This window comes from Hibiscus syriacus, unplaced genomic scaffold (genome assembly GCF_006381635.1).
Source record: "Hibiscus syriacus cultivar Baekdansim isolate YM2019G1 unplaced genomic scaffold, ASM638163v2 tig00001825_pilon, whole genome shotgun sequence".
Classification (NCBI taxonomy): Eukaryota; Viridiplantae; Streptophyta; class Magnoliopsida; order Malvales; family Malvaceae; genus Hibiscus; species Hibiscus syriacus.
Genome location: NW_024061893.1, coordinates 545,504 through 558,496, shown reverse-complemented (window position 1 = coordinate 558,496; position 12,993 = coordinate 545,504).

The following is a 12,993-nucleotide window of genomic DNA, read 5'->3' as shown; positions in this document are numbered from 1 at the left end:
GATTATGAGGTCATGGTTTGACTGAGAGAAAGGGAAGCAGACGATGGAAAGCAAGGGATTTTGATTTAAAAGTAGGAGGCAGTTGAGTTAAAGATAAAATTTTTGCATTGCCAGAGAGGATTAAGGTGAGGGATATAAAGGGTTAAGAAATGTGTGAGGGTTTAAGTTGGTGTAAGAAACGTGGTAATGATAGAGTCTGAGACAAAGCGATAGACAGAGAAACTAATAGCAGTTTGTTTTAGGTGAAAATATCTGTTTATGAATATAGTGGTAGAGGAAGATTTTTAATATGGGAGGGAGGAAGGAAGGGAGTCGGCTGGGGAGGGGAGGGGAGGGGAGGGGACCATTTCCATTTTCAATTAATTTTGATAATATCCAAAGATTTACTCTAAAAATATATATCTTTTAAAATTTTATTTAATAATTATTATAGTCGGAGTCTAAATATTATTGTATAATTTCATTAAACATGATTTAGGCAGTAGAATAATGAATTTTAATAATTTTGTTTAAAATTATTATTTATTATTTAAATAAAATAATAATTTAATTTTTTTAATTCAATGGCTTAATATTTGTAGATAATTTTTAAAAAAAATATGACTTCAATCGTTAGTTGTAGTTGTTTCTTTTAGTACTATATATACTAAATAACATTTATTGTTTTTTTAGGTGTGTTTTATAGTTTAAATTGGAAAATTAAGATGGCCTCTCTTAATAGTTTTTGAGATTATTCATTCTATCAATATTGTATTTAAGATTTGAATTTACATCTTCTTAAAAAGTATAAAATGCTTTATCAATACACTTAAAATTTACTTGACAAAATATTTTCTATTATAATTACAAGGTTAGTTTATTTAATTTAGAATTATTGTAAAAATTAATAAATTAACCATTTTTTACACGCAAAGAAAGAGAATTGTTTTTTGAAATACTATTCGCATCTTACTCTTAAAATGAGAATATTGTTCTTTTGAAAATGTTAGACAATTCTTTTTGAATACTTATTTGTTCTTTTTTCAAACAATTTATAACTTCCTTTTCCCTATGCATAGAGAGATAGAGAAATATTTGACTTTTGCCATATTCTCGTTAGAATATGACTATTTTCGTCCAAACTCTTATTGAGGGAAGATGATGTTTAAATATGTTTAGAGTTTAAAATTTTATGTATGTAAAAGATATTAGTTGGAAAATTGATCCACAAAAGTTAGGTGTGCAGTTCAGATTAATCAAGATAAAATTATAAAAAAATCGAAAGGGCATGCAAAATATAAATATGTATAATTATCAAATCACTTCTTATTGAATTAATAGAATTAATGTATTAAACTTTCTTAAATTGACGATTAATAGAAGGGATACGACATCTGAATAGGAATTATAAAGAATTGGTGGGGAGAGTTATTATGAACATTTGTTTATTAGTTAATGAAATTATTGTTATTGAAACAGAGTTCTAAAACCATGTTCACATACGATGGAATCTTTTCCAATGAATGCCTTGTTTGTATAACAAACAGAAATCAACAGTAGCTGCTAATCAAATCTGAAAGAAATGAAAATGTATACTAAATTCTTATCCAGATTTCATTTCATTTGAGGAAAATTTATCTCAACCAGACCTCACTAGACTAAATTCTAAAAAGGTTTACTAACGAAACTACCTGAAAAATGTCTGGAATAAACATTTGAATCAGAAGCCTCGCTGGTTAGTTATCGGATTTCATTTTCCCCCTTCTGCGTACTGCAAGTGAAAAACTCATACGCGTAATGCGCTGCTTACCATGTTCGTAAAAGTGCTTACAACAACAGAGTACATCATCGTATCTAGAAACACACATTTGTTATATTGTGTGGTGAGCAACCGTAAGCCTGAATCTTCAGGCTGTGCGCGTGTTTTCCTTGTCGCTCAGTGTTGCGTGGCGAATATAAGAAGCTGACATTAAGGAAGAAAATTCCATGTCTTGTAGTGGAATTGAAAATTCAGAATTTATTTGGTGTTTAATGAGTTACGTAAGTGAAGCTTATTTGGATAAACAGAGTGGGGGGACACCATAAATCACGTCGACCCTCTCTCCGCCACTGGCGGAACAACGACTTGGAGGACGCTCGTCGAGAATTTGGACCACAAATGGTCCCCAGGTTGAAGCACGTTCCCGGGTTCAAGCGTATCAGGGATCACTAGTAGCGGGAGTGGGGACCACCGTGGATTTTAACTTCCCTGTCAGCCGCCGGTGAGTTCATCAGTAGATGGTAACTATGAAACTAGGAAACACTCGAGAGGTGGATAAAAAGAACAGGAAGGGAGTGGCTTACACAATTTCTTAAGTAAATTTTATCCTAAAAAAGTACATCCATTTTAATAATAAGTAAATAAAAATATAATATTTAAATCCACAATCTACATATATTATAAAAATTGCTAGAAGAAGTTCACCTTCAAAAGTATCCAGACACTTGAGTGAAAGGTTGTTTAAGGAATACGTGTCGAGCTCCAAACTCACAGAAAGTGGACCAATCATGAGAGCCACGGCCTAAGTACCGTGGAGCATCCGATACGATTGATGGTTCCATAGCAACCCAAACGTGCAATCGGCAGCTCTTTCAATATTAACGAATAGGGTGCCGCCACGAGTAGAGTCTGATCACAGTTACGTGGACCCCACACGTTTAAAAAGAAAGACTGCTGCGTTGTTTCGAGTAATGTGAATTTGTCAAATTTCCAGGTTATGGTAAAGGGCCCCTTGTATTGTGTCTACGAATTAATTTGAAACATGCTAAAGAATAAAAATGATACTATTTAAGAATTCTTTTATTTTCAGACATTATTTAAGAATTTAAATAAATATTTTAATAATAATGAATGATATATTCTTTATATGTGATTTGGATTGAGTAAATATTATATTAAAATTATAAGGTAATAAATAGCGAAATATTATAACGATGATAGGAATATTTGTGAGATTCCAATTTGATGAGAGAATTTGGGTAGTATTGAAAACGAAACCATTTGAGTGTTGGAATCTGAATTTCTCAATCATTCAAGTAATTTTATTCTGAATTATATTATACGTGTCAATAAATAACTTAATTGGATAAATAAATTTACTAAATTATTTGTAATTTAATCAATGGCCACATCAATTTCTATGATCCATTAATGGTAAGTGATTTAATAGAAATCAAATTCAAAATTTAATGATGTATTTTATAATTATTTTGTTCAATGATTCAAATAAAATTGATATTGACCTATGAAATAATTTATCTTAAAATTGAATTATATCTAGAATTAAATTAAATTTTTAATAGGGATATAAAACTCTCACAGTATTATTTATTCTGTTCATGAAATTCAAATAACAAAATTTGTATTACTGGAATAACACACAATGATTTTTAAAAACACTGAAAGAATGTACAATTCCATTCGTTTTGTTATTGGATCAAGAAAAGAAAGAGGAAGTGTCAAAGTCCGTTACGCGTGACAAAGGGCTATTGTCTTTTCCCCACCGAACCGATATGATTGGATTTATCCCATAATCATTAAAGGCTTAATTGTTCGGTGTAGAAGACTTGGTGCAATTGTGAAGCTGCACTTGTCATCCAAACCATCGTGCAATGTTAAAAGCACAATGGGTATCTAATTTGGGAGTTGGAGGAATTTGGGTTCAGGATAAAAAAAATGGTTCTTACAAGGTAAATGCTCAACGATAATTGTTTTTACAAATTTACTCAAATTAGTCACTGACGATAATTATTAATATGGACAAATAGTTGTTTTCTACTTAACAAGACACTTTTTATCATTATTATTTTTTATTGCTCTCCTAATTTTAAGGTTTCGTATAATTAATCCGGACCGACATGCGTTACAAACTTGATTTTGATGTGTGAATCTCTTGACGGAGATTTTTTGCATGCACAATACTTTAAACTCGAGACATGCTTAAATGATATCAAATTGCTTACCACTTGAACTAATCCCGTTGATATTATTTTTTATTTATATTGCAAGGCTTTTGAATCAAATGTTTGTGAAGGTTGATGTGTTGAAATATCAATCGACAAGATCCGATGATAATTTTATCGTGTTTTATTTGCTTTATTGGAATGTTGAAAATTGTAAGGGTTTTGATGTTAATGATACAATGGCTAAACTTGGATGAGTTTGTCATTAATGGCATGCTGCCTTTCATCCCTTTCTCAGAAATTGTTCCCTTACCCCAATCCCTCAAAATTAGGCTTTGGTTTCTTCACGGTTGGACCACATAAAAGCTAATAGTCTCAAGCCACTCTTCATGGTCCACAAACGCCACTTGCGCCTCCACTCCACTCTTCTTCCCTCAATCAATAAATCCTAAAGCTCTCAGCTAACCATATTTATCATATCACCTTCTTTTAGGGTTTGCAAAATCTTACTGGTCCTCGACGATCAATATAAAGGTACAAAATTTTATTTATAATTTTATTTTGTAATTTTTTTTATACAAACATACTTCCAAAATATATCGATATTTGATAGTTTTTATGTGACATCGATATCTAATATTTTTTTGTTTGGTATCAATATCCGATCATGATTCATTAATCTAAATCATGTAATATATATAATATATTCATTTTTCACCTCTTTAGTGGACTTAGTATTACTTTTATATACCTTTATTGAAATAATGAAGTAATTTATGTGATGTCACACCGTATTCTTTTTTGTTGGATGACAAAACTCAGAGTTTTCAGGCTAAATTACATAACTGACACATTTTTTTTAATTTTTTCTTTCTGACACCGTTTGACCAATATTTCCAAAAGTAGCACCCTTTCTGTTGAGTTGGCAAAGCGCGTCCCCGGGGACGCGCTTTATCCGTGTTTTCGCTGAGTTGGATGCCACGTGTGGAAGGCGCGTCCTTGCCATATCAGCAGACATGTGTGGAAAGCGCATCCCCGGGGACGCGCCTTCCATTAAATGTCATAAATGCCCCCATCCGTTTTTCCTAACTACCCCTCCTCCTCCCCTATATAAACCCCCTCAACCCTCCCTCATTCTTCACACCAAAATCATATTCTCCTCTCTTATATAACTCAAATTCTCTAACTATTTGAGTTTTAAATTTGTTATTAGTGGTAAGAAATTTATTTTTATGTTAGTACTTTTTTAAATAGTTATTATTTTTTATATTAATATATTTATGTAAATATTATTTTTTATTAAAATAATATTTATATAATTATTATTTATTTAGAATTATTAATTTTTTTTTGTTAATTATATTGTTTTGTCTACAGTTATAATGGAAAACGAAATGTTGTTGCGATTAAATATTAAATTATAATTCCACCTTCTAAGTAGAGAAAAATTTTAAATTAAACAAATTAAAAGTTATTAAAAAATTTATGTATACAATGACACATTTCATGTTCTGATTGGAGGATTAAATTTATTAAATTAAATTTTCAATAAGACTAATTTTATAAAATATGTAAGTCTTGAAGATTAAATATGTAATTATACTAATTTATTAACTTATGCATCAATATTTTCGTTAAATATTGATATGAGATGACTAGATTGATAACATTTAAATAATTAACTGATAAAATTAATAGATCGATAATCAAAATCAAAAATAATAATATAACCATATGTGTAATATTATAATTTCATTCATTTTTCCTATAACTACAATAAAGTCAAAACTAGTTTTCATATATTGTTATATCATATTAATGTAGATAATTCACTCCACCTTTAACACACATTAACAAAATACATTTGATAATTCTTACATTATAATCGAAACATTTTACATAATATATTATTAATTTATAATAATAATAAAAATAAACTATTTATTATACAACAAAATGCGTTTCTGCTGAGTTGGCAAAGGCGCGTCCCCGGGGACGCGCCTTCCACACGTGGCATCCAACTCAGCGAAACCGCGGGTAAAGCGCGTCCCCGGAGACGCGCCTTTGCCAACTCAGCAGAAAAGGTGCTACTTCTAAAAATATTGGTCAAACGGTATCAGAAAGAAAAAATTTAAAACAAACGGTGTCAGTTATGTAATTTAGCCGAGTTTTCATGCTCGACAATTCCTGTTGATGAAAGCTGAATTTCTCTAGTCATTGATGTTGATGTAACCAGGCAAAGACACCCACATGGAAAAGCCACGGACAGAGATTGAATAGCAATCATGGTTTTGTTGTTTTTGCTTTTAGTAAAAGAAATAATAATGCTTTCTTTTGATTAATCATTTTTAGTTTAATTATTGTATCTTATTAATATGAGTATTTAATCATAAAACTGTTAAATCAATTTTTATCTCTCTTTTTTCAAAATTTTTGATAACATTTTTAATTAATTATTATTATCTCAGTCATCTGATGATCGTGAAGCATTTTTCTAATTTTTTTACCATTAATTATCTTTTCCATTTTTCTTTATTTGATTTATTTTTTATTTGGGTTCTTTCCTTTTTTTTTCATGTTCATCATTGGTCATATAGATCACATCGAAACTAAAGGTGCGTTTGATTCACGGAATGTAAGATTACCAGTGGGAATAAAAGATTATCAGGGAATATGATTACTGAGAATATTGTATTTTGTGTTTGGTTGGTTTAGCAAAATATAAGATTACCGTGTTTGGTTAAAGGAATAAAAGATTATTGGAATGTATATTTGACCAAATTGTACTTATTATATATTTGTTTTCTTAACAAGTTGAAAAATATTTATATATTTTCTTTGAAAATATTAAATTCATAAAATTTATATTTTTTTTACAAAATTGAAAATATAAAAAGGTTTTATGAAAGGGTAAAATTTTATTTTAACCCCTGAACTCATATAAAATTTTAATTATAGATTTTTTTTGTAAATCTAAAATAGTTTAAGGATAAATTTGTAATTTAACATTCGTAGAATTTTTATTATTCAATGACAGAAGAAGAATATTTTTGAAAAAAAATTAAGGGCATTTTAGTCCAAAACGCCGGTAATCCAACAATACCTAAGTGAAGGGAGGTAATGACATTCCTAGTAATATACCCAAAAAATCCACTATTGATAATAAAATAATACCGGGAATGACATTCCCGACCAACCAAACGGGAGAATGTAGATTTCATTCCATGGGAATCCCACATTCCCCGAACCAAACAACCCCTAATAGATTACTCCATCATTATTATCCTCTCTATTTTATGTATTATTTAGACAACCTATAACTCATTTTGTAAATATAATATATTTTATTTGTTTAATAAGTATTTTCTTCTCTCTTTTTTTACGAAAACAGAATTTCTTTTATCTTGTCTCGTATGAGTCTTGACTTGATTTTCTAAGATTAGATTTAACCTTAGGTTAATAAGATTATTGATATATAACATGAGATTGTAGGTTTATAGTAGTCAGAAATATCAAAAATCGAAAAATTAATTGGCAATTTATGATTCGTTCTTTTTGTGGACAAAGATCTATCTATCAAGGATCTTTTGCTTGTTAGTTAATAGATTTCTTACCATCGATCCTCATAAGGATTCAGTACGGGACGTTCATTCTAAGGACCCTAGGGGAGTGAGGTTGATATTTATCTCTTTAATCATGCGTGACACCTAATGAAATAGGATTTGTCATATTAAGGATCTGTAATATAAATGTGGGTATACACCTTCGACACATCACGATACATGTCACGTAGAACTAAGGGTACAATAAAGATGGATCTAATGGGATGTTAAGAAAGTAATTTGTTATCTTGTTAGACTAATCTTATTTTAAGTATATTATTCTTATTATAAAAATATTATCATATTATGATTGTTATTAATGATAAAAATTTATTTTTTTTACAAAGATAAAAACGTAACTTTATTGTAAAAATATATGTTATCAATCGTTTTGATAAACTCGTAAATTATATTTTATGAGTTTAAAATTTTGCCATGCTTCATATTGCATATTAGTCGTCGACGATAAAAAAAAAAGATGTGATAAGATTAAAAACATGAATGATTGTTGGTGGACTGACAGAACAGAATCAAACACTATCAAAATCAATATATAGTTATAATTGCAATGCAATTGGTGAAAAAAAATAAAACAACGTGGTAACTTGTAAAGTCGATTTCTTGGCTTGTTGGGAAGAGGCGATTCCATCAAAGACGATGATTAATAATAAAATATTTTTCATTTTTATCATTCAATTCAAAGAATTTGCAATGTGAATGTTAGATTGGTTGGACTATATATTTGCATATCTTAATAATATAATATCTATCTCTCTAATAATTATTATATATATTTTTAATAAGTTCTCTCTGTATGCCCAAAGGTGTTTCAATCGTAAATCTTCTTCATACACGAATTTCATTTTCAAGCACAGTCTATGCTTCCTTTGTCCCATGCGGCATTAGATTTAGACTCATTAGCCAATCACCAACAACCCCAATTTCTTGAAGACATGTAAAGCAAGTCTATTTTCTCTCTAAGAGATATGGAATATACGTCTTGAAACAAGATGAAAACATTAATTTCGTGTCAAAAAATAAAAATATTAAAATTTAAAAACAATGACATTATATATTCTACCAGCCATCTCTTTAAAAAGATATTGATAATTTATTTTAAACACATTATGCAGGCGTAGGTCATACATTTTAATTACGAAGAAATATAAATAGCCATGGAATGGCGTTTTGGTCTACGCATAGGGAGGTGGGCAAGTGTTTGGGTGAGGTAGAGCTACTGGGCTAGCTTCTTGCAATACAAAGTTAAAATTAAACTTGTGTACCCAGACCCTCTTCAATGCTCAAGCCAGTGTGAAGTTAAGAGGATATGTTATCAGAATAATGGCGAAGCAGAGCAAGAAAGAGGGCTTTACAGGTTTGGCAGCGCTTGAAGATTAGTTAATCCCTTGATCTTGGTCCAACAGGATCCACAAGTCAATGCAGTGGCGATGTTCAGTTGTTTTGCAGGCAGCTACTATCTTTGCCTTGTTGTACCCCTCATAGTTTCTCTCTGTCTAAGCCACCGGAGTTTTAAATGGTACCTTTTCACAACATTGCTATTTATTTTGGTTTGGATGGCCCTCCATGAACAATAACATTGTGACAGGGATCAGGGTGGAGAATAAGTGCGGTCCACTTGCAGCTGACACTATATCTGAAACAATCGGTATCACATCCATTCATCAAGCTTCATAGTTGATGCTCAACCCATTTCCTGGGAATGTGCAATAGACATGCACATAAGCCGGATTTCAATCCGATCCGTTTTTTTTCCATAGACAAAAAATCGGTTTATAAAATAACCGGTTCAGATTCTAATCGGTTTGGAGGGTCGGATATCCTAACCGGTGTAACTGATTTCAGTTTGAAAAAACCATTTTTTTTTAAAAAAATCGATTATAAAAAAATCGATTATAATATTATTAAAATTGCATCGTCATCAATTGCAACAAAGTTTACGATAATTGAAATATTTAAATACTTCCAAGTTCGATAAATTCAAATACTTAAAAACTTCTAAGTTCGATAATTGAAACAAAGTTTACGATAATTGAAATAAAGTTTAAAAATAAACTACATTGCCATCTCTTCTTCATCATCTTCGCCTTCTTCGTTTGGAGGGGATATTCCAAGTTCGACTTCTTCAATGTGTAAGTTTACTTCCAAATCGGCATCAATTGCATCTTCTAAGGTGGTGATATGTTGTTTCCGAGCTGCTCCATCCAAATAATCCTTCAAACAAATGCATACTTCCACCGACTCGGGACTTAGTCTTGATCTCCGTTACGATATAACCCTGCCACTAGCAGAAAAAGTGGATTCCGAAGCTACCGTAGAAGCTTGGATGGTTAGTAAATCACGGGCATGGCGGCTAGAATCGAAAATTGTGCTTCCTTTTCTTTCCATCAAGCCAAAATATCCAAACTTTCAAACTCTTCAAATGTCATTTTTGATAGAAAATCGCATGACATGTAATTTCCCAACTCGCTACTTGGGATGATAATACGTGATCGTTTAGATTGGGAATTTACAAGAATGTTAAACAAAATTCAAATTTATGTTACTTTGACGTCTACTAGATGATTCCGCATTCGTTCTCATTTAATCGTGTATTACACTACTTGATCCGTATTTAGTTAAATAAATTGCAAACATGTCTCGAAAACATTTGTTAAAATAATTTATTTGGTTTTGGACAAAATTGGGTTCATCATCGGTTAGATTAAAAGCAAACACAATTTGTTAAATTAGTGTTTCAACCCCGCCAACATTTAACATTGGGTTTAAAGCGGCGGCACAAGTAAAAATGGGGGGAATCTCCTTAAAATATTTTAAAAAAATTTCCTTCATTGCAAAGTCAATTTCTTGAAAAACTTCGGTTTCAAATTCAAAGTCATTTAGTCGGGTAGCCAACAAAAATATTTGATTAAGAACCAACGGGCTAGTAGGGTAATAAACACCGGATAAAAAAGTTGTTGTATTTTTAAAAACCCCAAGCAAATCGGTTATTTTGGCTATAGTTTCCCAACTCGAATCCGGATAAATGTTTGGGACATGGCCCCTCTCGAAAAGCCGATCGTGAAATGTTTGTAATGTGCCTTAAGGCGGTATGCATCATCATCCAAGTTGAGTTCCAACGAGTTGGACAATCCAAATTAGGATCCAAAGCTTTTTTATTAACCGACTTACAAAATCGTTTATAATCATTTAGTCTTTTGTTGTTGTTACAAAGAACCGATTTTATCATTGTTTTAAATTCTAATCTAATCGGCTCAATAATCTGCAAACCGGCTTGTACGGATAAATTAATTATGTGTGCAACGCAATGGGTATGAAAAAACGCACCGTCTAAAATCGGTGAAAGTAATATTTTCAATCTTGGAACCGCGTTTGTATTATTCGATGAATTATCAAATGATATAGAAAAAACTTTATTTTCTAATTTATAAAGACAAATTACCCTTTTTAAAAGTGTAAATAAATTAGCACCGGTATGCGGCTCACCGAATAATTTAAACGTGATTATTCTTTTCATCATTTGCCAATTATCTTGATCTAACTAATGTGCCGTAACGGCTAAAAAAGAATTTCCGGTATTATGAGGAGAACTCCAAACGTCACATGTAAGCGACACACCATAACGGTGTTCTTGAAATCCTAAAATCATTTTTTCTCTCGCCGTACGCCACATTTGTATATCATCTCTTCTAAGGATAGTACGACTTACTTGAGTATAACGTGGTTGCATTAGTTGTTAAATTGTTGCCGTGAAATCTTCATCATCAAAGTGGTCGAACGACAATGTTTTTGTAATCACGACCTTTGTAAACGCTTCTCGTAATTTTTCGTTGTCGTAAACAAAAATATCACCTTGCGGTGTAAGATTCGATTGACTTGGATCTGATCTTAAGCGAAGTGCCTTGCATGATTTTGTTAAATGGTTCTTCAACGTTGTGTTTCCTTCCGGTGCAAGCAACTTTAGACAAAGTTTACAACGCGCCCTCCTCGAGCCTTTTGACATCTCACATAAATCGTAGTGATCCCAAATATCTTTGTTTCGAGTGTGTTCGATCACTCTCACGACTTCAAGGTTTCCCCTGACAAAATATTCAGTTGTGTTACTCATGATGAACAAAAAATTACAAAAATAAGATTTGAGAGATGTTTAGGTGTTGTGTAAAAAGATTTGAGAAAGTTATAATCAACCAAATACATCCCCAACTTATTTATACATGTTTAGGGTGGTAAAATGGTAATTTTTTTTTAAAAAAAAAGGGTTAAAAACGATCACAAAACCCCCCAAACGATTATATTAACGACTAATTTTTTAAACCCAAATTGATTTTTTTCGGATAAAAACTATTTTTTTAACCGGTAAAAAAACCGATCTAGGTTTTTTTTCAAACCGGTTAAAATAACCAGTTAAAAAAATCCGATCTAGTTAAAAAAACCAATTTTTCCCAAATCCAATTTCAGATATTTTTTACACAAAATCGGATATTCGGATTTTTTGTACAACTTTAATATGCAATACCATTTAAAAAAAAAAATCATTGGGATTTCTAAAATTTTAATTAAAAAGAAGATTTTGCATTTTTCATTCGAGCGGCGAATCCATGAGCTTTGACATGCACAGCGATCAAATTGCCTCAGTGAGGTTGATAATCCAACTACTATGAAAATCCGTAATGTATAATCCTACAAATACTATATGTCGTACCAAAGTGCAAGGATAAAACCCATAAACAGCTGTGTGCGATTTTAATTTGAATTGAATGAATGGCATCGTTTTTTACCAGAACTCCTATATCTGTGATTCTTACAACGCTCCATTTTCAAAGATTGGAAATTTCAATCATCAACCTTTTGAGGCAGTCAAAGGAACATCACTGACAAAAGCTACTGTGTAGAAAAACCAAACACGAGCTATGCATATGGTCATGAAGAAGATATAGAGAAACGATATCAATCCTTCCTGAAATTCCTCCCCCGAATTGCACATAATAATTGAAAAAAGGGGGCTGTAAACTGAAAACAGAGTTTGTAACAACAAAATTCTGAAATTGGTTTTGAAGAAAGCTTACACGGCCAAGCCATCAGGTTACGCCTACAAAGAATTCACAGTTATTACGATTTAAATTCGTAATTATAAAGTAACGAGGGTTTACCCCAACGAATATGGGAGGAATGTAGGAGCCTGCACCATGACAAGAATCCTTGCCATCTACAAGCTTGGATCTCTACACTACTCGCAGAATCTTCTCCATAGCCGGTCAGCTTCTTCTGCCTTTTCAAGGGTCGGAACCTGGAGCAAGCTCAAACTGTGATATCTGTTTGCTTGGCCTGATTATCAGTATAGTTAATCAGCAAATAGCTCATTGCCTAGTCCAGTCTCAATATTTTCTGCTAGTCCCACCGGTTTCTCGCAACCTTCAGCTGCCAGAAGGTCCAAGTAGTCGAATCATCTTTT